Source organism: Somniosus microcephalus, chromosome 8 (genome assembly GCF_052327205.1).
Source record: "Somniosus microcephalus isolate GS21.2 chromosome 8, FLI_Smic_1.0, whole genome shotgun sequence".
Lineage (NCBI taxonomy): Eukaryota > Metazoa > Chordata > Chondrichthyes > Squaliformes > Somniosidae > Somniosus > Somniosus microcephalus.
Window position 1 is genome coordinate 129,102,617 of NC_140994.1, and position 27,586 is coordinate 129,130,202.

The following is a 27,586-nucleotide window of genomic DNA, read 5'->3' on the forward strand; positions in this document are numbered from 1 at the left end:
TTCTTTAAACACTTTACACACACCAAACACACTTTTCATTGAAACTTGGTGAGAGGTCATGGCATAATCCGTCGAAGAATGAGTCATTCGGAATCATGTGAACTGAAACCACAATGCTATCAGATTGCTTGATGAGGCTACTAAAGTTCTCTATATGGAAAGGGAGAGAGAGAAAAACCTGTGTTTTGACATTTAGGCATTATTCAAATTCAAGACAATATATTCAATATCGCCATTGTCCATTAAAAAGTTTCACCCGTAGGTATTTAGACGTTCAGTCTGGTATTTTCATTCCAGCTGGATATCGAAGGTCGGTGGCGGCGCAGCGCTACAGGCTAACGCCGCCATTAGCGCCCCGCTAAATATCGCGGTGGTTGTGGCCAGAGGCGCAAAAGCCCTCTTTGGGCGCAAACTGGTGGCGCAGGCCACTGAATTTCTAGGCCATAGTTCCTTAAGACTGAGGAAGTGTGACATAATATAAGTAATAACAAATAATGAAAGCTGTTGCGAGGCCATGATTGCTTTTGTCCAAACTTTGATAAACAAAACTGGAGGGATATTTACTAGTCCTAGCCCCTTTAGGGCTACCCCGGATCAGGCATATTTCTCAGACATTCACTTTCAACTAAAGTTTGAGGTAGCTGAATCCTAAAGATGCTTAATTGGGTCTAAAGGTCCGGGCTATCTCTCCCTAAAGGAAAGGAACAACCCGAGAATGTTACCATCCTCCAGATAGTGCTTTTAATAAGTTTAGCTAGACTGTAACATCCCAGATATTATGAGGGTCTGGAAAACTCCCTCAGAATTCTGTAACTTTACCAAAGAGTGTACAGAGATTGAGTTCACGAGTTTTTGATACAGAAGACTTATGTGAGACAATTCTAAAAATATATAGAGATTTTTTAAAAGAACTGACATGCAATTTACAGTTGGTGAATCAGTCAATCGCAACATTAACAGTTCTAAAAAGAGAAAACATACAGGCCTAGAAATTTGGTGGGCTGCGCCACCAGTTAGCGCCTAAAGAGGGCACTCAGTGGCTTTAGCGCCACTGGCCACGCCTCCCGCGATATTTAGCGGGGCGCTAATGGCGGCGTTAGCCTGTAGCGCTGCACCACCACCGATGATGTCATCAGTGTGCGCAGCGCCCTGCTACCGCCCCGATCATGATATTTGGTAGCGCCTGCCTCTGTAACGCCATTCACAAATCGCACCCGGTTCACGGGGCCTACCTGTGGTGGTTGTGGCGCAAATTAAGGTGGAGGTGCGGGGCGGCCATTTTTTCGGTGGCCGCCTGCCAGCACCTCCGTCCCCGGCCTCCTGATCCCCCCCCCCAGGCAGTGCCAGCTGTGTCCCGAGAGCCGGGCACTTCCCCTCGGTGCCGGGCTCTTCTGCCGGCACTCGCAATCGGTCATCGCGCTGGTTCAGGCCCCTCCCCCTTAAGAAGGGGAGGAAGGCCTGCAGTACCGCAGCATGCCGTGCCGCAGCATGTGGTGCTGCGGCATGTTGCACTGCAATATTCAGTTTCAGCGCCCCAAGAGGGACGCAGGGTACCTCGAGCAGCACCCCGCGTCTCTCTTGGGGCGCTCAAGCTGAATTTCCGGCGGGCACAACAGCTCCGATCGCAGTGGTATTCCAGCGCCCAGGCGAGCTTAGCGCCCCGTTTGGGCCTCCACCAAATTTCTAGGCCACAATCTTTTTAACAGAGAATCTTACTTTTAAATCTTAACTTCGCTACAGTATTACAGTTCTTAAAGGTTTCTTATACAGGATATCCATCAATATCAAATACCTTTGATCCCCAAGGTACAAAGAGTGGTAGACTACAGAGCTGCCTCTGAAGCTGAGAATCACTTTGCCCGATTAAAGCGAGTCTGAAATCCCATTTGAAACTTCAATATTTATACCCTTTTTCAGTGGTATTTCCTTTAAGGTTTTCTGCTGATGCAAGTTAATTATCTCTATTCATATTTCTGCTGACCTCTGCAACTCTTACTGCCACATCAGCCAGAATGTTGTTGCATCTCCAGGTGTTCTGGGTTGACCATATAAAAACGGTGTGAACGGCAGGTGTTCCTTATTTTATGTCATCTTTACGAGGGCAGATGTTCCTTATCTTATGTGACATCTTTACGAAGTTTAAATTAGAATACCTTATCCAGGGTGAACCATTGTTTTTGTTCCCAAAGGTCAGCCTGTTGGAGCCATGCACCTTCTGTTTCAATAAGGTTATTTATTCAGGGTCAACAACTGTCTTATCTCAATAGCCAGAATTCTTTCACAGCCATTTCATAGTTCGGTTTCTAAATTTCCAAACCCAGTTTGTCCTGTTTTAATAAGGCCAGAATTCTTTCATAAGATATGTATTTTTCTAAATAGGTGATATGGCTTATTCCTTCACAAAACATCGTTTGTCCAAGTTTCGTCTATTCGGTTCTAATTGTGCCTTGTATTCTCTTGAGTATAGAATATTGAGGGGTGAGCTAATCGAGGGATTTGAAATGATAAAAGGATTTGATAGAGTAGGTACAGAGCAACTATTTCCTCTGGTGGGGGGAATCAAGAACAAGGGGACATAATCTTAGCATTAGATCTAGGCCATTCAGGAGCACAATCAGGAAGTACTTTTTCACACAAAAGGTAGTGGAAATCTGGAATTCTCTCCCTCAAAGGCTGTGGATGCTGGGACAACTGGAGCTTTCAAGATTGAGATCAATAAGTTTTTGTTGGGTGAGGGTATCTCGGGATACGGAGCACAGGCGGGTAAATGGAGTTGATGTAAAGATCAGCCATGATCTGATTGAATGGCAGAGCAGGCTCAAGGGGCTGAATGGCCTCCTCATGTTCCTATTCTGACTTATTCCTGGCTACCCTCCATAACTTCATCCCAGGACCTGTTTCTCCAAGTATAGATAGAAAATGTCATCAGGCTATTTGGTCGAGGGAAAATCACACTAAATGTAATCTCTTTTCATCCCAAAGGCCAGGCGAGGATTTACTGGGCAGTAATCAGGAGCGGGGACTCTGGCTGATTTTTGGCCATCCCTAGTCAGAGGAAACAAGGCAAATTTGAGTGTCCCCAATGCTGCTGTTGTTGAGATCAGCATAGACTGGGCATCAAACCTGAGACCTTGTCTATCTGTATGGCTCAATTCCACAGCTGTCACTGCATTTACCTGATCTATCAGCAGAGCTCATTTTCACAATTTAGAACCATGATCAGAACTGCAGGTCAGGGATGGGATTATAACACTATAGGGCAAATTCTGCAAGCTGTCTGGCGAGGCTCCACACTAATTACTGAAAAGATATTACACTCCACACTACGTGGAGCGAGCATGTTTGTGCTAACGTGATTTGCCTGCTATATGCGGTAGATGGTAAATACACCTGAATGAACCAAGACACTGTAGCAGAGGTGGACCTGATCTCACGTTAAACATATCAGCTGATTGAAACTGCCCAAAGTCTCCACTTTCCGAATATGAGATGTTGATTGGTTGCAGCCATCAAAAGAAAATCGGCTTTTAAAATATCGGTAAGTACTGAACTACATGAGGTAGTCGGTCCGCTTAATTTGGTTTAAGCGGTGCTTTTGTAATTGACGCCTATGGTGATGCCAAATGATTAGCGCCATTTGCCCGATATTGGCAGCTGCCAATGATAAGCAGGGATGATGTAAGTGGTGGGGACTGTATTACCCTTGAGTGGGGTAAAGAGGCAAAAAACAAAACCAATTCCGAGAATCAGAACTGTAAGTTGTGAGAAAGGTTAAGATAGTTGGCCTTATCATCGTTAGATGATTTTGCTGTGCCTTAAAATTCTTACAGTTCTCACATTAAATCACCTCGGGGATACCAGTTCTGTGTCCATGGTGTATGAGTCCTCCCTGTGGCATAATCAGAGTCACTTTATCAAGTGATAATCAGTAGTTGATTAGTGAAAAGAAACATTCAGTATTATATGAAGACTAATTTCACGCTCCAGCACTGTCAATAGGGAACAAGCATTGGCAGATTGGGGATACGATGTCAGAATGATACCGGGGCTAAAAGCGTTAAATTATGAGGACAGGTTGCATAGACTAGGTTTGTATTCCCTTGAGTATAGGAGATTAAGGGGTGATCTAATTGTGATGTTTAAGCTGATCAAAGAATTTGATCGGATAGATAGAGAGAAACTATTTCCTCTGGTGGGGAAGCCCAGAACAAGAGGGCATAACCTTAAAATTAGAGCCAGGCCATTCAGGCTTCACACAAAGGGTAGTGGAAATCTGGAACTCTCTCCCCCAAAAAAGCTGTTGTGGCTGGGAGTCAATTGAAAATTAGGCAGTGGTATTAAGGGTTAAGGAACAAAGGCGGGTAGATGGAGTTAAGATACAGACCAACTATGATCTAATTGAATGACTGAACAGACTGGAGGAGGCCAATTGGCCTACTGCTGTTCCTATGTACCTATGTCATTGCCCTATATTCAATCAGCTCTTCTGCTCAAGTGTGGCTCCCTGCTAGGACCATGGAATTGTGGAGTTACCCTTACAGCATATAATGGATGGCTGAGAGTGATCATAAAGCAGCAAACTCTTCAAGGTATCAGAAACTGTGAAAGTCAATCTTTAGCAGTTCAAAACCAACTTCTGAACCCCACACAATGCCTTCTGAGCATGGCATCATAAGAACATAAGAACATAACAAATAGGAGCAGGAGTAGGCCAATCGGCCCCTCGAGCCTGCTCCGCCATTCAATAAGATCATGGCTGATCTGATCCTAACCACCAATCCACTATCACAGGACCATCTCCTGAATCTAACAGAATTAGACACACGAAATAGGAGCAGGATGAGGCTACACAGCCCCTGGGCCCGCTCCGCTACCCACAGGGCCATGACTGATCCGAACCTAGACTCATGTCCAAATTCCTGCCCGCTCCCCGTAACCCTTAATTCCCTTTACTTCTAGGAAACTGTCTATTTCTGTTTTAAATTTATGTAATGATGTAGCTTCTACAGCTTTTTGGGGCAGCATATTCCATGGACCTACCACCCTCTGAGTGAAGTAGTTCCTCCTCATCTCAGTTTTGAAAGAGCAGCCCCTTATTCTAAGACTATGCCCCCTAGTTCTAGTTTCACCCATCATCGGGAACATCCCGCATCCACCCGATCCAACCCCTTCACAATCTTATATGTTTCAATAAGATCGCCTCTCATTCTTCTGAACTCCAATGAGTAGAGTCCCAATCTACTCAACCTCTCCTCATATGTCCATCCCCTCATCCCCGGGATTAACCGAGTGAACCTTCTTTGTACTGACTCGAGAGCAAGTATGTCCTTTCTTAAGTATGGACACCAAAACTGTACGCAGTATTCCAGGTGCGGTCTCACCAATACCTTGTACAACTGAAGCAATACCTCCCTATTTTTATATTCTATCCCCCTAGCAATGAAGTCATGGTGTGGAGATGCCGGAGTTGGACTGGGGTGGACAAATGTAAGAAGTCACACAACACCAGGTTATAGTCCAACAGCTTTATTTGAAATCACAAGCTTTCGGAGCGCTGCTCCTTCTTCAGGTGAAGTGGAGAAATGCATAAAGACACAGCTTATATAGTCAGAGAATCATGTCAGATGTTTACAGGTACCCTTTCCAACTGCCATTTATCACACCTCGGCAGAGAGATAATCACAGCAGTCAAAGGTGTGAATGGTGTCCAAACAGGTCAGTCAGGGAAACATTACATCAAAGAACAATGAGGTGGGGTCACAAGGGGTCAAATATTGCAGATGCTGGGGTCTGTATGAAAAACAAAAAAACAGACAAAAAACATTTTTTTTGGCTGGAAAACACAGCAGGTCCGGCCGCATCTGTGTAGAGAAAACAAGCCAATGTCAGCTCGAGGCTGGATGACCCTGCGTCAGGTGGGGTTACATGTAGCGTGACATGAACCCAAGATCTCTGTTGAGGCCGTCCTCATGGGTGCGGAACTTGGCTATCAGTTTCTGCTCGACGATTTTGCGTTGTGTGTCTCGAAGGCCGCCTTGGAGAATGCTTACCCGAAGATCGGAGGCTGAATGTCCTTGACTGCTGAAGTGTTCCCCGACTGGGAGGGAACACTCCTGCCTGGTGATTGTTGCGCGGTGTCCGTTCATCCGTTGTCGCAGTGTCTGCATGGTCTCGCCGATGTACCATGCTCCGGGGCATCCTTTCCTGCAACGTATGAGGTAGACAACGTTGGCCGAGTCACATGAGTATGTACCATGTACCTGGTGGGTGGTGTCCTCACGTGTGACGATGGTATCTGTGTTGATGATCTGGCATGTCTTGCAGAGGTTGCTGTGGCAGGGTTGTGTGGTGTCGTGGTCGCTGTTCTCCTGAAAGCTGGGTAATTTGCTGCGAACGATGGTCTGTTTGAGGTTAGGCGGCTGTTTGAAAGCGAGTAGTGGAGGCGTGGGGATGGCCTTAGCGAGGTGTTCGTCATCATTGATGACATGTTGAAGGCTGCGAAGAACATGGCGTAGTTTCTCCGCTCCGGGGAAGTACTGGACGACGAAGGGTACTCTGTTGGTTGTGTCCCGTGTTTGTCTTCTGAGGAGGTCTATGCGATTTTTCGCTGTGGCCCGTCGGAACTGTCGATCAACGAGTCGAGCGTCATATCCCGTTCCTACAAGGGCGTCTTTCAGTGTCTGTAGGTGTCCATCGCGTTCCTCCTCGTCTGAGCAGATCCTGTGTATTCGCAGGGCTTGTCCATAGGGGATGGCTTCTTTAACGTGGTTAGGGTGGAAGCTGGAGAAGTGAAGCATCATGAGGTTGTCCGTGGGCTTGCGGTAGAGTGAAGTGCTGAGGTGTCCGTCTTTGATGGAGATTCGTGTGTCCAGGAATGAGACCGATTCTGAGGAGTAGTCCATGGTGAGTTTGATGGTGGGATGGAACTTGTTGATGTTATCGTGTAGTCTTTTCAGTGATTCTTCGCCGTGGGTCCATAGGAAGAAAATGTCGTCGATGTATCTGGTGTATAGCGTTGGTTGGAGATCCTGTGCAGCGAAGAAGTCTTGCTCGAACTTGTGCATGAAGATGTTTGCGTATTGGGGTGCGAATTTGGTCCCCATGGCTGTTCCGTGTGTTTGGGTAAAGAACTGGTTGTCGAAGGTGAAGACATTGTGGTCAAGGATGAAGCGGATGAGTTGTAGGATGGCGTCTGGAGATTGGCTGTTGTTGGTGTTGAGTACTGAGGCTGTCGCAGCGATGCCGTCATCGTGGGGGATACTGGTGTAGAGTGCCGAGACGTCCATCGTGGCGAGGAGTGTTCCTGGTTCAACTGATCCGTGGGTGCTGAGTTTCTGTAAGAAGTCTGTAGTGTCGCGACAGAAGCTGGGGGTTCCCTGTACGATGGGTTTCAGGATGCCCTCGACATATCCAGAGAGGTTCTCACACAGGGTTCCGTTGCCTGATGCGATAGGACGTCCAGGTGTGTTGGCTTTGTGTATCTTTGGGAGGCAGTAGAAGTCTCCCACGCGGGGAGTACGTGGGATGAGAGCATGTAGGATGCTTTGAAGGTCTGGATCGAAGGTTTTGATCAGTCTGTTGAGTTGGCGGGTGTGTTCTTTGGTCGGATCTGCGGGTAACTGTCTGTAGTGTTCCTGGTTGTCCAGTTGTCGGTATACTTCTTTGCAGTAGTCCGTTCTGTTCTGTATGACACTGTCTATAGTGTTCCTGGTTGTCCAGTTGTCGGTATACTTCTTTGCAATAGTCCGTTCTGTTCTGTATGACACTTCTCCAGCTTCCACCCTAACCACGTTAAAGAAGCCATCCCCTATGGACAAGCCCTGCGAATACACAGGATCTGCTCAGACGAGGAGGAACGCGATGGACACCTACAGACACTGAAAGACGCCCTTGTAAGAACGGGATATGACGCTTGACTCGTTGATCGACAGTTCCGACGGGCCACAGCGAAAAATCGCATAGACCTCCTCAGAAGACAAACACGGGACACAACCAACAGAGTACCCTTCGTCATCCAGTACTTCCCCGGAGCGGAGAAACTACGCCATGTTCTTCGCAGCCTTCAACATGTCATCAATGATGACGAACACCTCGCTAAGGCCATCCCCACGCCTCCACTACTCGCTTTCAAACAGCCGCCTAACCTCAAACAGACCATCGTTCGCAGCAAATTACCCAGCTTTCAGGAGAACAGCGACCACGACACCACACAACCTTGCCACAGCAACCTCTGCAAGACATGCCAGATCATCAACACAGATACCATCATCACACGTGAGGACACCACCCACCAGGTACATGGTACATACTCATGTGACTCGGCCAACGTTGTCTACCTCATACGTTGCAGGAAAGGATGCCCCGGAGCATGGTACATCGGCGAGACCATGCAGACACTGCGACAACGGATGAACGGACACCGCGCAACAATCACCAGGCAGGAGTGTTCCCTCCCAGTCGGGGAACACTTCAGCAGTCAAGGACATTCAGCCTCCGATCTTCGGGTAAGCATTCTCCAAGGCGGCCTTCGAGACACACGACAACGCAAAATCGTCGAGCAGAAACTGATAGCCAAGTTCCGCACCCATGAGGACGGCCTCAACAGAGATCTTGGGTTCATGTCACGCTACATGTAACCCCACCTGACGCAGGGTCATCCAGCCTCGAGTTGACATTGGCTTGTTCTCTCTACACAGATGCGGCCGGACCTGCTGTGTTTTCCAGTCAAAAAAAATGTTTTTTGTCTGTTTTTTTGTTTTTCATACAGACCCCAGCATCTGCAATATTTGACCCCTTGTGACCCCACCTCATTGTTCTTTGATGTAATGTTTCCCTGACTGACCTGTTTGGACACCATTCACACCTTTGACTGCTGTGATTATCTCTCTGCCGAGGTGTGATAAATGGCAGTTAGAAAGGGTACCTGTAAACATCTGACATGATTCTCTGACTATATAAGCTGTGTCTTTATGCATTTCTCCACTTCACCTGAAGAAGGAGCAGCGCTCCGAAAGCTTGTGATTTCAAATAAAGCTGTTGGACTATAACCTGGTGTTGTGTGACTTCTTACATTTGTCCTAGCAATGAAAGCCAACATTCCATTGGCCTTCTTAATCACTTGCTGCACCTGCATACTAACCTTTTGAGTTTCGTGCACCCGGACCCCCAGATCCCTTTGTACTTCAGTACTTTCCAGTTTCTTGCCATTAAGATAATAACTTGCTCTACGATTTTTCCTGCCAAAGTGCATAACCTCACACTTTCCAGTATTGTATTCCATCTGCCAAATCTCTGCCCACTTACTTAGCCTGTCTATGTCCCCTTGCAGGTTTTTTATGTCCTCCTCACTCACTACTTTCCCTCCCATCTTAGTATCATCTGCAAACTTTGATATGTTACACTCGGTCCCCTCCTCCAAATCGTTAATATAGATTGTAAAGGGTTGGGGACCCAGCACTGACCCCTGCGGAACACCACTTGTTACTGATTGCCAGTCTGAGAATGAACCATTTATCCCAACTCTCTGCCTTCTGTTAGACAGCCAATCCTCTATCCATGCCAGAATATTACCCCCAATCCCGTGATTTTTTATCTTAAGCAATAATCTTTTGTGTGGCACCTTGTCAAATGCCTTTTGGAAGTCTAAATACACTACGTCCACTGGTTCCCCTTTATCCACCCTATATGTTACTTCCTCAAAGAACTCCAGCAAATTTGTCAAACATGACTTCCACTTCATAAAACCATGCTGACTTTGTCCTATTAAATTATGATTATCCAAATGTCCTGTTACTGTCTCTTTAATAATGGACTCCAAAATTTTACCTACCACAGATGTTAGGCTAACCGGCCTATAGTTTCCAGCCTTCTGTCTACTGCCCTTTTTAAACAAGGGTGTTACATTAACAGTTTTCCAGTCTGCCGGGACCTTTGCCGAGTCCAGGGAGTTTTGGAAAATTATTACCAATGCATCCACAATCCCTACCGCCACTTCCCTCAAGACCCTAGGATGTAAGCCATCAGGTCCAGGTGATTTATCCGCCTTGAGTCCCATTATTTTACCATCAGTTGATTTTCTAACAGGTAATAATGGGGTGTATTTTCCTCTGCTTGTTAATGTCATCAAATAAATAAGGATGAATGTATAAATGAGCCTGTGCTGTATACTCGCACCAACTTATTTTGCTCACGTTGAAAGGGACTGCATTTACATCGCACCCTATTGCATTGTAAAGTGCCTGTACAACTTATGGAGTGTAGCGACAGTTATGTCGACAATTGTGGCCGCCATTCTACATCATCCCACCAACAGCAATGAGATGAACAGTGGTGTTAGTTCAGAGAATGGAGAGGAATAAAGCTCACAAAGCAAAAGCCAAGGGGGGTTGACTTTAAAATGCGATAGGGTGTAATGTAAATGCAATTCCTTTCAACAGCCCCGCTCATCACAGACCAATTTCTGCGAGGTAACCTAAAACCCCTAACTTAGGACCTAATGCCTATTTTAGAAGTAGCCGACCCCGCTCAGGATTCTTCGATCGGATAGTAAGAAAAGAAGAAAGAGATTCCATTTATATAATGCTTTCACAACCTTAGGATGTCCAAGCACTTTACAGCCAAATTAAGTACTTTTGAAGTGTAGTCACTGTTATAATGTAGGAAATGCAGCAACCAACTTTTGTACAGCAAGCTCCGACAAACAGCCATGTGATAATAGCCAGATAATCTGTTTTGACAATGTTGGTTGAAGGGTAAATATTGGGCAGGACACCAAGGAGAACTCCTCTGCTCTTCTTCAAAATAGCACATTGAGGTAATTTTGTCCACCTGAGAGGGCAGACGGGGCCTCGATTTAACATCTCATCTGAAAGACGGCACTGCCGATGGTGGAGTGTTCCCTTGGTACTGCACTGGACTGTCAACTTAGATTATGTGCTCAAGTCCTGGGGTGCGACTTGAAGCACTAAACTTCTGACATAGGTGAGAGTGCAACCACTGAGCCAAGGGAGCAAGGTATCCTGAAGGACATAGCTGCCAGACTGGGCCTGTGGCAGGTGGTGAGAGAACCAACACGAGGGAAAAACCTACTTGACCTCATCCTCACCAATCTACCTGTCGCAGATGCATCTGTCCATGACAGTATTGGTGGCAGTGACCACCGCACAGTCCTTGTGGAGACGAAGTCCCATCTTCACACTGAGGACACCCTCCATCGTGTTGTGTGGCACTACCAACGTGCTAAATGGGATAGATTCAGAACAGATCTAGCAGCTCAAAACTGGGCATCCATGAGGCATTCTGGGCCATCAGCAGCAGCAGAATTCTATTACACCACAATCTGTAACCTCATGGCCCGGCATATCCCTCACTCTACCATTACCACCAAGCCAGGGGACCAACCCTGGTTCAATGAGGAGTGTAGAAGAGCATGCCAGGAGCAGCACCAGGCGTACCTAAAAATGAGGTGACAACCTGGGGATGCTGTAACACAGGACTGCATGCATGCTAAACAGCAGAAGCAGCATGCTATTGACAGAGCTAACTGATTCCACAACCAACAGATCAGATCAAAGCTCAGCAGTCCTGCCACCATCCAGTTGTGAATGGTGGTGGACAATTAAACAACTACTTGGAGGGGGAGACTCCATGAACATCCCCATCCTCAATGATGACGGAGCCCAGCACGTGAGTGCAAAAGACAAGGCTGAAGCGTTTGGAATCATCTTCAGCTGGAAGTGCCGTGTGGATGATCCATATCGTCCTCCTCCTGAGGTCCCCACCATCACAGAAGCCACTCTTCAGCCAATTCAATTTACGCCACGTGATATCAAGAAATGGCTGAACACACTGGATACTGCAAAGGCTATGGGCCCCAACAACATCCCAGCTATCGTGCTGAAGACTTGATCTCCAGAACTAACCACGCCTAAAGTCAAGCTGTTCCAGTACAGCTACAACACTGGCATCTACCCGACAATGTGGAAAACTGCCTATGTATGTCCTGTCCACAAAAAGCAGGACAAATCCAATCCGACCAATTACCGCCCCACTAGTCAATCACCAGCAAATTGATGGAAGGTGTCGCCGACAGTGCTATCAAGCGCCACTTACTCACCAATAACCTGCTCAACGATGCTCAGTTTGGGTTCCACCAGGACCACTCGGCGCCAGACCTCATTACAGCCTTAGTCCAAACATGGACAAAAGAGCTGAATTCCAGAGGTGAGGTGAGAGTGACTGCTCTGAACATCAAGGCAGCATTTGACCGAGTGTGGCATCAAGGAGCCCTAGTAAAACTGAAGTCAATGGGGTTCAGGGGGAAAATTCTCCTCCGGCTGGAGTCATACCGTGCACAAAGGAAGATGGTTGTGGTTGTTGGAGGCCAACCATCTCAGCCCCAGGACAGCGCTGCATGAGTTCCTCAGGGCAGTGTTCAGTTCAATTCGCAACTCCTCAGGTAATTAAGCAGTCCATGCCCACATGCACCAAACCTGGACAACATTCAGGCCCGGGCTGATAAGTGGCAAGTAACATTCACGCCAGGCAATGACTATCTCCAATAAGAGAGAGTCTAACCACCGCCCCTTGACATTCAACAGCATTTTCATCGCCGAATCCCCCACCATCAACATCCTTGGGGTCACCATTGACCAAAAGATTAACTGGACCAGCCACATAAATACTGTGACTACAAGAGCAGGTCAGAGGATGGGTACTCTGCCGCGAGTGTCTCACCTCCTGACTCCCCAAAGCCTTTCCACCATCTGCAAGGCACAAGTCAGGAGTGTGATGGAATACTCTCCACTTGCCTGGATGAGTGCAGCTCCAACACTCAAGAAGCTCGACACCATCCAAGACAAAGCAGTCCGTTTGATTGGCACCCCATCCACCACTTTAAGCATTCACTCCTTCCACCGTCGGCGTACCATGGCCGCAGTGTGTACCATCTACAAGATGCACTGCAGCAACTCGCCAAGGTTTCTTCGACAGCACCTCCCAAAACCTGCGACGTCTACCACCTAGAAGGACAAGGGCAGCAGGCGCATGGGAACATCATCACTTCCAAGTCACATACCATCCTGACTTGGAAATATATTGTCATTCCTTCATCGTCGCTAGGTCAAAATCCTGGAACTCCCTACCTAACAGCACTGTGGGAGTACCTTCACCACACAGACTGCAGTGGTTCAAGAAGGCAGCTCACCACCACCTTCTCAAGGGCAATTAGGGATGGGCAATAAATGCTGGCTGTGTCAGCGACACCTACATCCCAGGAACGAATAAAAATAAATTCTGAGAGGTAAGGGCACTGCGAAACAGAACTAGGCCACTAGGTGGTGCTCTTCTGAGATTGTCACCAAGCCACATGGTTGGTATCAGGTAAAGGAAGCCCTGCCTTCTGCTTGCTGTGCTCCACCTGTCCTGGGAGTGTGGACACTGACCAGATGATGTTTAATCCCTCAGCACATCCCAGTGAGCACAAGGAAATGAGTTTGATGTTGTTAAACAGCAGCACCACACATAACAAGCTATTAGTCTTGGCCTAAACAAAAAGTAATACTATAAAGAGAAAATAAAAAATAAATAAAACAAGTAGCAAATGTTTACACTGTGTAGATTCTTCTCTATACACAAGACTCCACGACCTGTTCTGTTATTTTGTCTTTACATTAAAATATCATCTTGAGCGCCAGTCAATGGCCAAGTGTGTAGAGGGACCGCCCGGTGTAGTATTGAGCCGTACAGATCAGAAGGTCACCATTTCTGTTGAGTGACCTTCTCTTAACCGGGGCAGTGGCCGAAATACATGATTAAGCTCAGCATTTCTGGGAAATCCAGCCAAGGCTGCTGCTCCACTTACCATTCAGAAAGTGCTGCGAAGGGCACATCTGGAGGTGTGGGGTGAGAACAGGGTCAGCTGTGATTCTTTCCACATTCTGCGAGCTTCTAATAAACGGCCAGCAGCTGGCCTGCTGGCATGTGTGGAGCCACATCCCAGGACAGGAGAGAAAAAAATCATTGTTGGTGCCACTGAAATATAACATGGAAGGGAGATGATGGAAGAAGATGAACTGGAGAGGCCATGCAGGACAAAGAAGGATAACGTGCCATGGCTACAGTCATTACCGATGTCTTTGGTGACTTTGGCTGTGGGCAGGTTGGAAGCTGCACTGAAAGGGATTGAACAGATAGGAAATGGATAGGAAGGTGGGCACAGAACTGGGCGGTGACAACATGTTCAAGGACCTTACCGAGGAAAGGGAGGTTGGAGAATGGGCTGTGACAGGAGAGGACAGAGGGGTTGAAGTCTGACTGGCACTTTTGAAGGATAGAACTCAGACAGACTTGGATGGATGCTGAGACCTTCAAGTCTGCAGGGGTGAGTACCACACTCGAGGGTTACTTTATCCATTAGTCCATCTGTGGGGTTAGGGTGTGGTTGGGGAGCACATAGAGGAAAAGACTGGCCATAGTTTCTCATTGTTCACTATAACCTATGTTTTAATAAGTCAAATTATTTTTAAAAATAAAAAAAATAACCCAGTCAGATATTGAAATAATAACTTACTTTCCAGCTTCTTGTGAAAGTCCCATGGATTCCCAGTCCTCAATCCAGTCTCACACCAATAGATATCCCCCATGTAGTTTGTGGACTGCTGGTATTGATGTATTGAATTATACGATGAGTTGGCGGGGTTCACAGTATCTATCAATGCTTGACTCATATTGTAGGCTGAAACTAATACCTGATCATACACCGCAGGAGCCCCCTTACTTCCATCCACAAGAAGTGAGACAAGGAATTGGAAACAAATAGCATTATGATACTTGTGTGACACTGTGGGTTAGACACTGGCTTTCCTCAAGGACCTGGGTTCAAATCCAAACCAGACTGATGAAAATGGAAGTGAATGAGTTTGAGCAGTCTTAATCAAGCTCTTATTTGGCCATGGGCCTATAACAAAAAACTGGCCCTAAGTGAATGGTGGGACAGGCTCGAATGGCATACTCCTTTCCCTATGTTCCTAAGAACTGTACTTCAATCATTATGGGACTGAGTTTAAAAACTAGCCTAAATCCTGGAACATTCAAATAAGGTGAAAAGGCCATTGGTTCAATATTAATCTCCTAGCACCAAGGTGGTAAATATTATATTTAAGGAAAGGACTGTGGGAAGGATTTTTTTGCTTTGGGGATGAGACAGAAGACCCATGTAATGCAATTGTTGCACATCAACAATACCATGATGCATTTCAACTCAAGTGTCTGTATTGAATGCTCCAAAGTCAGGCATTTAGAGGGTTAGATGTAGCTTGTTACCCTGCTCAAACAATGTACCTTGACCATAACCTTGGAGGAGTGTCATCTATTGCACCAGTGGTTTTTTTATTCATCCTTGGGATGTGGGCATCCCTGATAAGGCTGGCAGTTAATTACACTTTACAGTTAATTAAGTACTTATTTTTGAATATAGGAAATGCGACAGCCAATTTGCACATAGCAAGCTCCCACAAACAGCACTGTGATAATGACCAGATAATCTGCTTTTAATTAAATTGATTGAGGGATAAATATTGGCCAGGACACCAGTGATAACTCCTCTGCTCTTCTTTGAAATAGTGCCTTGGGATCTTTTACGTCTACCCAAGAGAGCACCCGGTCCACCCGGCTTAATGTCTCATCCGAAAGACGGCACCTCCGGCAGTGCAGCACTCCCTCAGTACTGCACTGGAGTGTCAGCCTAGATTTTTGTGCTCAAGTCTCTGGCGTGGGGCTTGAAACCACAGCCTTCTGACTCAGAGGTGAGGGTGCTCCCAAATGAGCCATGGCTGACACTGCAATAGCATTGATGCATTGCAAGGGAAGCTAGATAAGCATGTGAGGGAGAAAGAAACAGAGGGATATGTTGATGGGGTTAGCTGAAGAGGGGTGGGAGGAGGCTCATGTGGAGCATAAACACCGGCATGGACCAGTTGGGTCGAATGGCCTGTTTCTGTGCTGCAAGTACCTTGTAACGCTTTGTAAAAGTGTGAATAAGTTGGACCAGGCTAAGCCATCAGTTCTCATCGCTATGCTTCCCTACCCATTGATACCAGTAGAGTTCACCCAAATGTTTGATCTCTGGTCCCCAAATGCAAGAATTCACCCTTTCAATGTGTATGTGTTTGAGAAATTCTTTCATGTGATACATCAGATCAAATTGAAATTGCTATCATCAGGATAAACTGAAACTACCACCACTGATTTTAGAGGAATGGGCGATTTATACAAATAGTTTACAGGAAATGTTCTTGTAGTATGTCAACTCTTAACAACTAAACTCTTAACAACATTTAGTATGTCAGAAAAAAAACTCTGGCCTCTTCAAGAAAGAAAGACTTGCATTTCTACAGCACCCTTCATGATCTCATGACGTCCCAAAGCATTTTACAGCCAGTGAAGTACTTTTTGAAATGTAGTCACTGTTGTAATGTAGGAAACGCGGCAGCCAATTTGTGCTCAGCTTGGGCCCACAAACAGCAATATGATAATGACCGGATAATCTGTTTTAGTGATGTTGGTTGAGGGATAAATATTGGCACTAGGACACCGGGGAGAACTCCCCCCTGCTCTTCTTCGAAATAGTACCATGGGATCTTTTCCGTCCACCTGAGAGAGCAGACGGGGCCTCGTTTAACATCTCATCTGAAAGACAAAGTAACTATGAGAAAAGTTTTTTGAGTGCAGTTCCAAACTGCTGTAAACAGAGAAACCACAGACAACATTCCACGCTGTCACAGTGTGTATGAGAGGAAACTATAGCAATGTATGGGGGAGCTTCCCCACCCGGGATATTGATAAACTCCTCCTGCTATCTGATTCCTGCAGTAGCCTTTTGGGTGGTCTGGTCTGTATTTTTAACCACACCTGTTAAAAGGAGACGTAGGGGGTTTGCACAGGCATGTTTGGTCAGTCAGCTTTGCCTCTGACTACCTTCTTTGAGCGGTACCAGTCATAGCATGCTCCCATTTTATGATGTATGGTGGGACCGCTGTATAACGAATGTGTGCACCCCCTTGAATGACTCTAATGTTCTCCACCTTGTATACCGGGGCAGGTCAGACTGTCCTACCCATAACCGGCATTCTGACTACTATTCCCATAATGGTGTGGTTGGATCGCCCACAATCCACTGGGACTGGGTAAGCCTCAGAAGCTAGCCGGAGTTGGCACGGGCTTAATGCATTCTCAAAAGGGCGGAGGGCTGCGAGGTGTTTGTTACTGATCCAGGGGGGGACTAAACCCTGTTTTAAATCCTCCAGATTACTGCGGCCCTCGCCCAGCAACCATGCCCTGTACAGCACGCGCACCTCATTTTGTGCAGCCTGGTCAGAAGCATTTCTGTCCTCCCTTATGAGAGCATTAACCGTCTTTGCATGCTTCTCCAACTCTGCTATAATTTATTTTAAGTGGAGTGTCATGGCCTGGTCCTCATGTAACTCAGAGCTCACTACCTTGTTTTCATCGGTTAATATTTTCTTTAACTGTGTTTTTAAACCGTTTATCTGGGTCTGCAACTCCATGTCATCTAAACTGTTGATGACAGAGGACCCAGTATTAAACGCAGTAAAAACATAATTCCATACTCCCCTTCTTTATCTCCCTATACTATCCAAAAACTCGTGGGGTGTGGTGTACAGCCCAGCCTTGTCAACATGGGCAAAGTCGAACTCGTAAAACTTTTGTAACATGTCTTTTAATAGGGCCTGGTATAACTGCTCCGTTTCCTTGGGGCACCACTCCGGCAAATGTACCTCGGTGAGATTTAAAATCACGGAGGCTACCGCGTAGTGCACCCCTTGGTACAGTACCTGATCTGTAGGCACTAGCACCAGCCTGTTCCCTGGTCCCTTGGTGGTGGCGGGGCACCCCTCTTTGTGTGTCCTTGCTGCCTGAGTCATGGGCAGGGACTTTCGGGGGCAGGTGACAATTTCAGTGGCATTCACGGGGATTGGGGAAAATGGGACCACGCACGCCCACGTGCTGGCATCCCACCTCACCCCTTTCCCGGCATCCTGCCACTGCCAGTGGAAAAAGATGGAAATGCCTGCGGGGCAGACCCTTTCTGACCCCCACATGCAGACATAGATCCCCTGATTCGGTTCCCACCACTTGTCCTAGCACACACTTAATCCCCCATGGGTCCCTGTAATAGTCTGGTGGGTATTGTTCCCCAACCGTTCCCACTCAACCGCGGGGTTTCTCATATCTTTACTTAGCTTCCTGAGCCACCACCATCTATCTGGAGGAATGTGTCCCTTACATGACAAACATATGCGTTTACCGACGGTGACGCTAACCCTTGTGGTAACGACCTGTACCCTGGGGCACAGGAGGGAGGCCTCCCCGTACATGAACCCGGTCTGGCTGGAGTACTGAGACGAATTGGAACCCAGCCACCCTGGCCACCTTCCCTCGTGGAAGTAAGCGGTGGTCTCCTCTGCATCCCGTTCGCCGCTCCCATCGATTGCTATCGGTGCTGTGTCTCCGGAGCACCCATAGATGTGGGAATCCTCCACGTCACCTCTCCTTCCGAAGCTCAGCCCTATCAGGGCGAGTAGGATTATGCCCCCCTTCATTCCATAAATTTTCCTGTAACAGATATAGAAGCATACAGCCAGGTTCCCTAGAGATTCACTGGCTTGGGTGAAGCATGGTCGGGTCTTGCGACCTCGACTCAAATGTACACACTCTGAGCAGATTACTTAAAACTAACCATCACCTTAATTAGAATGAAATTAAACACCCTAAACTTAACACTATATAAACTTAATACTTAAACTACCTAAACTATATACATCCGCCGCCGTCTCCGGGCGGCCAGCCTAATCCCTGTTTGGGCTGCGGCACACCGCTTCCTGCTGCGTGGTTGCACTGACCTGCACGTCCAGTCCCTTGCAGCCTGTGGCCGGGGACCTCTATCCTTTAGAAACATAGAAACATAGAAACATAGAAGATAGGAGCAGGAGTAGGCCATTCGGCCCTTCGAGCCTGCTCCGCCATTCAACGAGATCATGGCTGATCATCCAAACCCTAGCACCCGGTCCCTACACCGACAGCCATCCCACCCAAGCCCTATCCCCGTAACCCCGTAACCCCACGTATTTAATCCCCCCTAACACTAAGGGCCAATTTTTTTATCATGGCCAATCAACCTAACCCGCACATCTTTGGACTGTGGGAGGAAACCGGAGCACCCGGAGGAAACCCACGCAAACACGGGGAGAATGTGCAAACTCCACACAGACAGTCACCCGAGGCCGGATTTGAACCCGGGTCCCTGGCGCTGTGAGGCAACAGTGCTAACCACTATGCCACCGTGCTGCCCTTTGACCTATCCCTAACTCGGGAGGCTGCCCTTTTAAACTGGGGAGCCGGTGACCATGGTTTCCTAGGCTGGGGTGTCCGAGGGGACCTTCTAAGAGGTGCTACGAGTGGGGTTTTCTTGGCGGGTGGACCTTTGGCTCGGACCGCAGCCTTTGCTAGCGCGGTCCATGGGTTTTCCACGACCGCTGGCTGGGGGTCCTCTCCCTCAGATTTCACCTCTCCCAAACTTGGGTCGATGGCAGGTAACCTTTCGCCACCTGCCGCTGCAGGCTGAGAGTCTCCACCCCCAGGTTCCAAACCTGGGTCGGGGGCGGGATTCTCGTGCTCGGGATCCCAGAACTCTCTTTCCCTGACCCCTTACTTGGCAACCTCGTCGGTCTTTTGGCTACCCTCCCACATGGTATGGAGGGATCCTAAACCTATGGCCAAAGATTTTGACCTTTCCCCAGCCGGCTCATTCCCTGTGGGTCCCATTAATCTAAATGGGACCTTGTTAGACCGGGGTGAATTGGTCAGGTCTTCCGAATGGACCACCGTGCTGGAAGCTCCAGTGTCCACCAAATATCTCCCCTGCACCGTCTTCACCCCTATCTTAACATAGGGCCTGCTCCCCTCAGCATTTTCGCGGGGACACAGGTCGACAGGCTGCGCTGGCTCTAGTCATTGCTGGGAGTGGGATGGGGCAGACGGGGTCAAAGCACTGATGGTGGCTGCTACTCTCCCCTGGCCAGTCAGAAGAGACCGCATTGCCTCCAATAGTGACTCGACCGAGGCGGGAGGAATTCCTGTCTCTACCTTTTGGGCTGGGGCTGTGGGATTCTTTTCCTTGTTGTCTTTCCAGGGATTCTTACAGTCTTTTCTCCAGTGACCGTCTTTCCCGCACCCATAGCAATTGAGCTTGGCATTGGAACGGTGATTCCCTTCCTGATGCCATTCCTTTCTACTCTGCACTCCGGGTTTTACCTCATGCACCTTCCCTTTAAGTGGGTGTGCATCGGTTCCCCTGCCGTTTTTGTTAGCTAGGGTAAGCTGTCGGATCACCGTAAGTTCGGTGGTCTGGGGATTTTGGGGATCGAACCAGACCTCTGCCTTGGCCCGGACCTGTGGTAGGCTGTTCACCACCAGGCAACGGAGCCAGTGGGTCAATTGATCCCGGGTCAGGAGTGTCCGATCAGGCGTTCCCGGACAGGCGCTCCTGTAAACCAGCCACAACCTGTCCGCGAAAGCCTGCGGGGCCTCCCCTGCGAGCTGCACGGTCCTCTCCACGCGGGAGAAAGGACTGCCCTCGTTCATCCCCATCGCCTCCAGAACTTCGTCACGGAGATCCGCATACCCTTTCTGTCCCCTTTTACACTCATCGGAGAGGGACTGAAGGAGCTTACTCTCCAGGGAGAATAACAGCATTTTGGCCTGCTCAGCGTCATCGCATTCATTGACGCAGGCTGCCTGCTCTATTTCCCTGAAGTGTATCGAGGGGTATCCCTTTTCGGAGAGCTTTGGAATATGGCTCATCATGGCCCTAAGCTGTTGGGCGCTATGTGGTAACACGAACTGGTTTTGGAGGGGTCCGTCACCGTCGCCATCAATGGGCGGGCCGAACCTCCGATGCCAGGCGGGGCACATTGGTCCCGGCTCCGACCTTTCTAATGGGGGTTGCTCTACCTCCGCTTCTACTTCTGTTTCCACCCCCCTTTGCTGCCAGGCCTCGCTAAAGCTCGGCGCTATGGGTGGTGGCCGTGAAACCTCCGTTTCCCCAACTGGTTCTTGTGGAACCGTTCTCCCCTGGTTCCCCATGAAATCTGCCTGACCTGCCTTTGGGCTTATGAGGCACACCATGCCTTTTGCCTTTACTAGGGCCATACTTAGACTTTCAATTTCCTCTCTGCAGGGGCCACGATCCACTTCCTCAAAACCCTGATCACATGCTAACTTGTAAGCTGCTGTAACTTCCCTAACTTTCTCCTCCTGCTCTCTCACTTGCTGTGCGAGGCGGGCATTTTTCTCCCGCAACCTCACTTCGTTACTCTTGGCCTCGGTGACCTGGCACTCCAGGTACTCTAACTTGGCCTGCTACTTCCCCATTAATTGCACACTTTCCTGATTTAAAGCCTGGAGCGCTACCAATAATTTCGCCCCTGCTAGGGCCTTATCCTGAATCTCCAGGGCTGACTCTTTGATCTTGGCTGCCTGTGCTGCAACAACTCCGTCCAAAAGCTGGACCTGCTTTTTGTAGCACATCTGCCAGACTGCCTTTTCTATGGATTTCTTATGCTCTTTCCCCTCTGTCCACTTGGCTGCGGCATCTACCGGACGCCCAGCCCTTAACAGAGTGGTGATCCACCTTTTGGTGATATTCACCTTCTTAAACTCATAATCTGAAATCCTTTCCTTCATCACGGTTCGCTCATCCAAACCATTGTCTATTGTATCGCAACCCTGTTGCCGATGTCCTGCCGCGGTTGCCATTTCTGTAGGGGGTTTGCACAGGCATGTTTGGTCAGTCAGCTTTGCCTCTGACTGCCTTCTTTGAGCGGTTCGAATCGCTCGCCCCCTGGGTTCTGGACACCGGACTTAGATACAGGCAGCGATACAGAAAATCGAGTAGACAAGTGGTTTGGTGTAAAAGAACCAAGATTTTATTGAACTGAAAAATTATAACAATCTTACACGAGAAAATTACTGGTACAGCACACTACAGACATAAAATGCTTATACTTAAAGGGAATGGGGAACACACGGCACAATTGAGGGAAAACAACTATATTAGCAATCCCCTTAATTCCCACCCCCTATACCTAACTAGATTAGACTATGAGGGGCCAAAACTTCATGCTCACCAATCCAAGAACTTGTTACGTTTAAAAAAAACAGTTGACGGTTTTGGGTTCACTCCTTGTGCACTCTGTGGCCTGCCGACGTCACGTGGTTCCAGCGCGCTGCAAGGGTGCCGTCCAGGTAAAATACCCCAATATTAAAGTCTCTGCCTGGGTATTTTACCTTGCAGGACGGGCTCTTCTTCAGTTGATCTTCTTCCTTGGTTGATCCTGTTGGGTTGAATGAGCTGGACTGAGGGCCTGTTTATTCGAAGCCCCACGCAGTCTTCTTCATACAACCCATCCTGGTTGTAATCTGGCAGCGAGTAGAGAGGCAGGAGGCAGGAGGGAAGAGGCAAGAGAGAGAGTGGTTTCGAATGGGCCCATAGTTATACCCCCATCGGGAGCCCTTATCTGCGCAGCAAATCAGTTCAGTCCTTTGTCTCATTTGGGTGAGCTCGTTTAAATGTTTAAAAACATTTATAAAAATGACCTGTAGAGTGATAGTCGCTATGTCTAAAGTAGCCTCGAAACCCTGGCCGTATTTAAAGACAAGTTGTGAATTGCTCCCATTCAGACTTAATGTCTCTGGTGAGCGGTTCCCAATTTAAAATGCAGAAAGCCTAATGGTTTGATGGAGCCTATTCCAACTTAATGACTGGAATGTACAGTCTTTTGTTCATTTTATCAGTCCTTACAAAGTCTTTGATTCGTTTAAAACTTGAACTCCTTGACCTGCTTGTTTTGCAGAACCTTTGTTTTAAAATCCCATTTGGCCTGGTCACGAGGTTTACCGCAGCCATTTTGGGTACCCTGGTTTTAAAGTCAAGTCCATCCAGGGTCCCTTTTGATTAATAACTTCGGGGAATGTTGGAATTTTGAGAACCTTACAGTGAAGTAGGTTGTCACTTGGGTGACTGAAACCTGCCCATATTTCGCTCTCGCCTGTTTTTTTAAACTCCAGGGAAAGGATACTGGCTCATCGACTTGTGTTGGTTGATGTTTGTGACTTGTGTGAAGCGGAGTTTTTCAAAGGTGTCCTGTTTTTAACCACTTGATTGCTTTGAAGTCAAGTGATCAGACAAACTTAACTAAATGAAAGTTCGTAATGGGAGGAGACTCGTGTGGAGCATAAATGTCAGTACAGACTAGTTGGGCCGAATGGCCTGTTTCTGTGCTGTATATTCTATGCAATGTAATTTATTGCCCATCCCTAGTAGACCTCACTGAGGCCACTTCGGCGGGCTGGTAAGAATCAATCACGTTTCTTATGTTCATTAATAAATAGACATTCTTATTATGAACACAGCTAGCTTTTGCTAGACACTTTTATTGAGCACATGTGGACTAGGTACAGTATCTGTAGAGGCTTCCATCTTGACTGCTGCCTTGTGGGTAGCCTAGTGCCTCATGGGTAATGTAGTCTTAATATACATAGAGCTGGGCAGTGTAGTCTTATACATACAGCTATATACAGCTCTACACAGCTCTACGGCTCCACCTAGTGTCCACTATAGAATGACATGTTATTGATCATTACATCCCCCTTTCTTTGCGGTTTAACAAAATCAATATCAATCAACTTTCAAGAAAACAATAAAGATAATATCAGTAACAATTTTGTTCGTGCTCTATAAACATAAACATTTTCAAAACAGTCAACACATTTTCAAAGCTTTACATTGTACTCAAAGATTAAGTCTATCAGGCTTTTTTACTTCACGTGTGGATCTTCTCAACACGGGTAAGTCTGATGTGTCGTCATGAGATTGTTCTGGCGGTGAATGACGATGCAGTTGCGGCATTGTCATCGATCTGCTCTTGTATAGATCGAGGTCTCCTTGCGATCTTTGCTTGGAGAGGGTTTCAGTGTTTCCTTCACTCTTCATGCCATAACTCTCAATGTAATCAATGCACTCTCGAAAAACTGCTGGCAGCTGGATCCCATCATACAGCATAGTCCTCTCAGCAGCCTCGGCTAATGGAACACCAAAGATTGGCCTGAGGGAAGAAGGAGTATCCACCGGAACTGCTTCCTGCTCTGGTGCAGGCTTCTTCTTTTTCTTTTTCTCTTTCCACTGCTTAACAACATCTGCTGCGGTTATATCTTTGGACTTTTTCTCCTTGTGTTTTTCCTCTTTGTGTTTTTCTTCCTTTGGCTTCTCTTTGACCTTAAAGTCTTTTTCTTTCTTCTTGGAGAAACTAGGCTTTTTGAAGACATGGATACCCTTTGGCCTTTTCATCCTTGATGGGCTCTCTGCTTCATCACCTGAGTCATCTGGTCTGCTTATGGCACAGTTTATACGGTAGACTCTCTTGACCAGTTCTAAGTCTTCACAAGCTTTGTCACCTAGTATCGAATCAAGTCTTTCAGCCACAACAGAAAACATGAGATGATGCACTTTGTCTTTGACTGTCACTTTAAGTCTGCATACACCTAAGCTATCTATTTTCTGTCCATTATAGCTCTTCAGTAGTACTGACTTTTTCTGTATTTTGGGCTTTTCTTTTATATTTTTTATACCACTCATACTGATTAAGTTTGCTTTTGTCCCAGTGTCCAGTTTCAATGTAACTAATGCTCCATTTATCTGCAGTGGGATCATCCATTTGTCCACTTTTACTGCATTGACTTTATGTTCAGCATTGTCCATTTCTGAGGGCTGCACATTTTCTGTATCTTTTTTGATATCGTCACATGTACCATTCCTACAAAAAATGTCTCACGTCAGTGTCCTCAATCACATTAACTTGTTGCCCTTTCATTGTTTTTACTTTTGAAAAGCATTGTTTGGCAAAGTGATTCTTTCCATTACACTTTGTGCACATTTTTCCAAATGCTGGGCATTGTCTTAACTGGTGTTTGTAACCACAGCGTTTACAATTAAAAATTTCATCCTCCGATTGCTTTTCATTTCTGTTCTGCCCACGTTTCTTCCCCTTGTAGGACACAGCACCGACAGCAGCATTATCACTCATTACAATCGCATCATTACTGATTTCACTGAAAGTCTTCGCGTGCTTTCGAGCTAGCTCGCTGGCTTGGCATATTTTCACCGCATTTTCCAAATTTAGTTCGGTTTCCCTCAACAGACGTTCCCTGACTTTTTTATCATGAATACCAAACACAATCTGGTCACGAATCATGGATGATTTCAGCTCAGAGAAATTACATGTCTGTGCTTTCAGTTTCAGATCAGTTATAAAGCTATCAAAAGTCTCATTTTGCTGCTGTGTCCGAGAACAGAACATGTATCTTTCATAGGTCTCATTCTTTTTGGGAGAGCAATGTGCATCAAATTTTTTTAGCACATCTTCTAATTTTTCTCTGTTCTCCTCTGGATTAAATACAAATGTATTAAATACCTCTATCGCCTGTGGGCCTGCAACCGTAAGCAGCAACGCTATCTTCCTTGCGTCTGGCTTCGTACCGAATCCGATGGCTGCAATGTAGAGTTCGAATTGTTGTTTAAAAGTCTGCCAATTGTAGTCAATTTTTCCTGTGAGTTTCAAACGCTCTGGTGTCTTCAAATTCTCCATGTCGCTTTTCACAATTTTCAGCAGATCTTCACCATCCTGGTACCATCTTATGTTCATTAATAAATAGACATTCTTATTATGAACACAGCTAGCTTTTGCTAGACACTTTTATTGAGCACATGTGGACTAGGTACAGTATCTGTCGAGGCTTCCATCTTGACTGCTGCCTTGTGGGTAGCCTAGTGCCTCATGGGTAATGTAGTCTTAATATACATACAGCTGGGTAGTGTAGTCTTATACATACAGCTATATACAGCTCTACGGCTCCACCTAGTGTCCACTATAGAATGACATGTTATTGATCATTACAACGTTGGTGTGGGACTGGAGTCACAAATAGGGCAGATTGGGTAAGGGCGGCAGGTTTCCTCCCCTGTATATTAGTGAACCTTTTGGGTTTTTATGACAAGCTTCAAAGTCACTTTTACTAATTCCAGCTATTTATTTCCAGATTTTAAAAACATTAGGGAAGAAATTCATTATAGCCCAGGAGTGGGCGCTAACTTTGGAAAAGTTTGAGATTGAGCGCCAAGCGCGAATGAATCTCGCTGCATGCAAAATTCAATGTCATCGCTCAAAGAAAGGACTGGAGCGCTAAATCAAACGCTAATGACCTAGCTCAGTGACGTTAGACTCAAAGCGCTAAGCAATTTCACGTGCAGTCTAATCGCAAGTCATCATTGCCACAGGCTCTTTCCACTTCTTAAAGGGAAGGTTCAATCATGCTGCAGAACCTCATTCTCAGCATTGCTGGTTCTGCAGCTGTCTCAGCAAGCAGCAGAAGGCCAAGGAGAAGGAACCGGACCACTGAAGGAGGTGTCATTATGGCAGATCACCGGCTTAGGGAGAGAGCTCGCAGATTATGCGACCAAGCATTGGAGGTGTTGGTCTTTGCTGTGGAGAGACGGAGGGCGGTGCTGTACCCAACAAGTGGCAGGAGGCCCTCGCCACCAGTCTTCCACGCCATGTGGAGGGAGGTAGCCCAACAGGTCTTGGGCAGCACTGTAGTCCCCAGGACCCACACACAGTGCAGGAAAAAATGTAACAACCTCACTCGGGTGGCCAGGGTGAGTCCCTGCTTCAACAAATGCTACATACCACCATCTGAACCTCAGTCTGTACACACTGCCCAAAGAACCCCACCTGCCAACACTCACACCCACATCTCACACCTTGCACACAATGACAGCTATTCAACTATGGCAGGCACATCTCCCAAACGCATTGCTCCACACACACACTTTTCTTTCTCTTGCAGGCCAAGGTCGCTCACAACAGGAGGAAGCAGGAGAGCACAGGCAGGGGACAACCTGACCGGCTAGCATAGTAGTGGCATCTGCACAGGGTGATGCACCAGGGATGAGTGGGCTGCAGCAAGGCCAGGGGGAAAGGGTAGCTTGGGAGCCAGCTCACCGGAGGGCAAATTCGCGCGTGAGTTCTGCTGCATGGGACTCAGTTGAGGACTTCGATGGGGTGGCCTTTAGAAGAAGGGTGATGGCCATGCACACGGAGATGATAGGGTGCCCGAGAGCCTCTCGGCAATGGTAAGGAGCATGGAGGAGTCCACCTCCAACATTGCACAGAGCTCTGTGCACACCATGGAGCCCATCATTTCCAGTCTGCAAAGGATGGTGGACTCCCAGAGAGACCGTGTTGACCCAGACCTGATGCCGCGTGCGATGGGCGATCTGGCAACTTCCATTGCAGCACAGGCGGAACCGACGCAACATCTTAATGCTGTAATGCAGCCTATGTTTGGCGCCATCGATTCTCAGACTGCTCTCATGCAATCTCAGCTTGAAGCTACACAGACTCTGACTGTTGCCAACGTGGCTGGGTTGACTGGGGCTTTCACATGTCGCAGC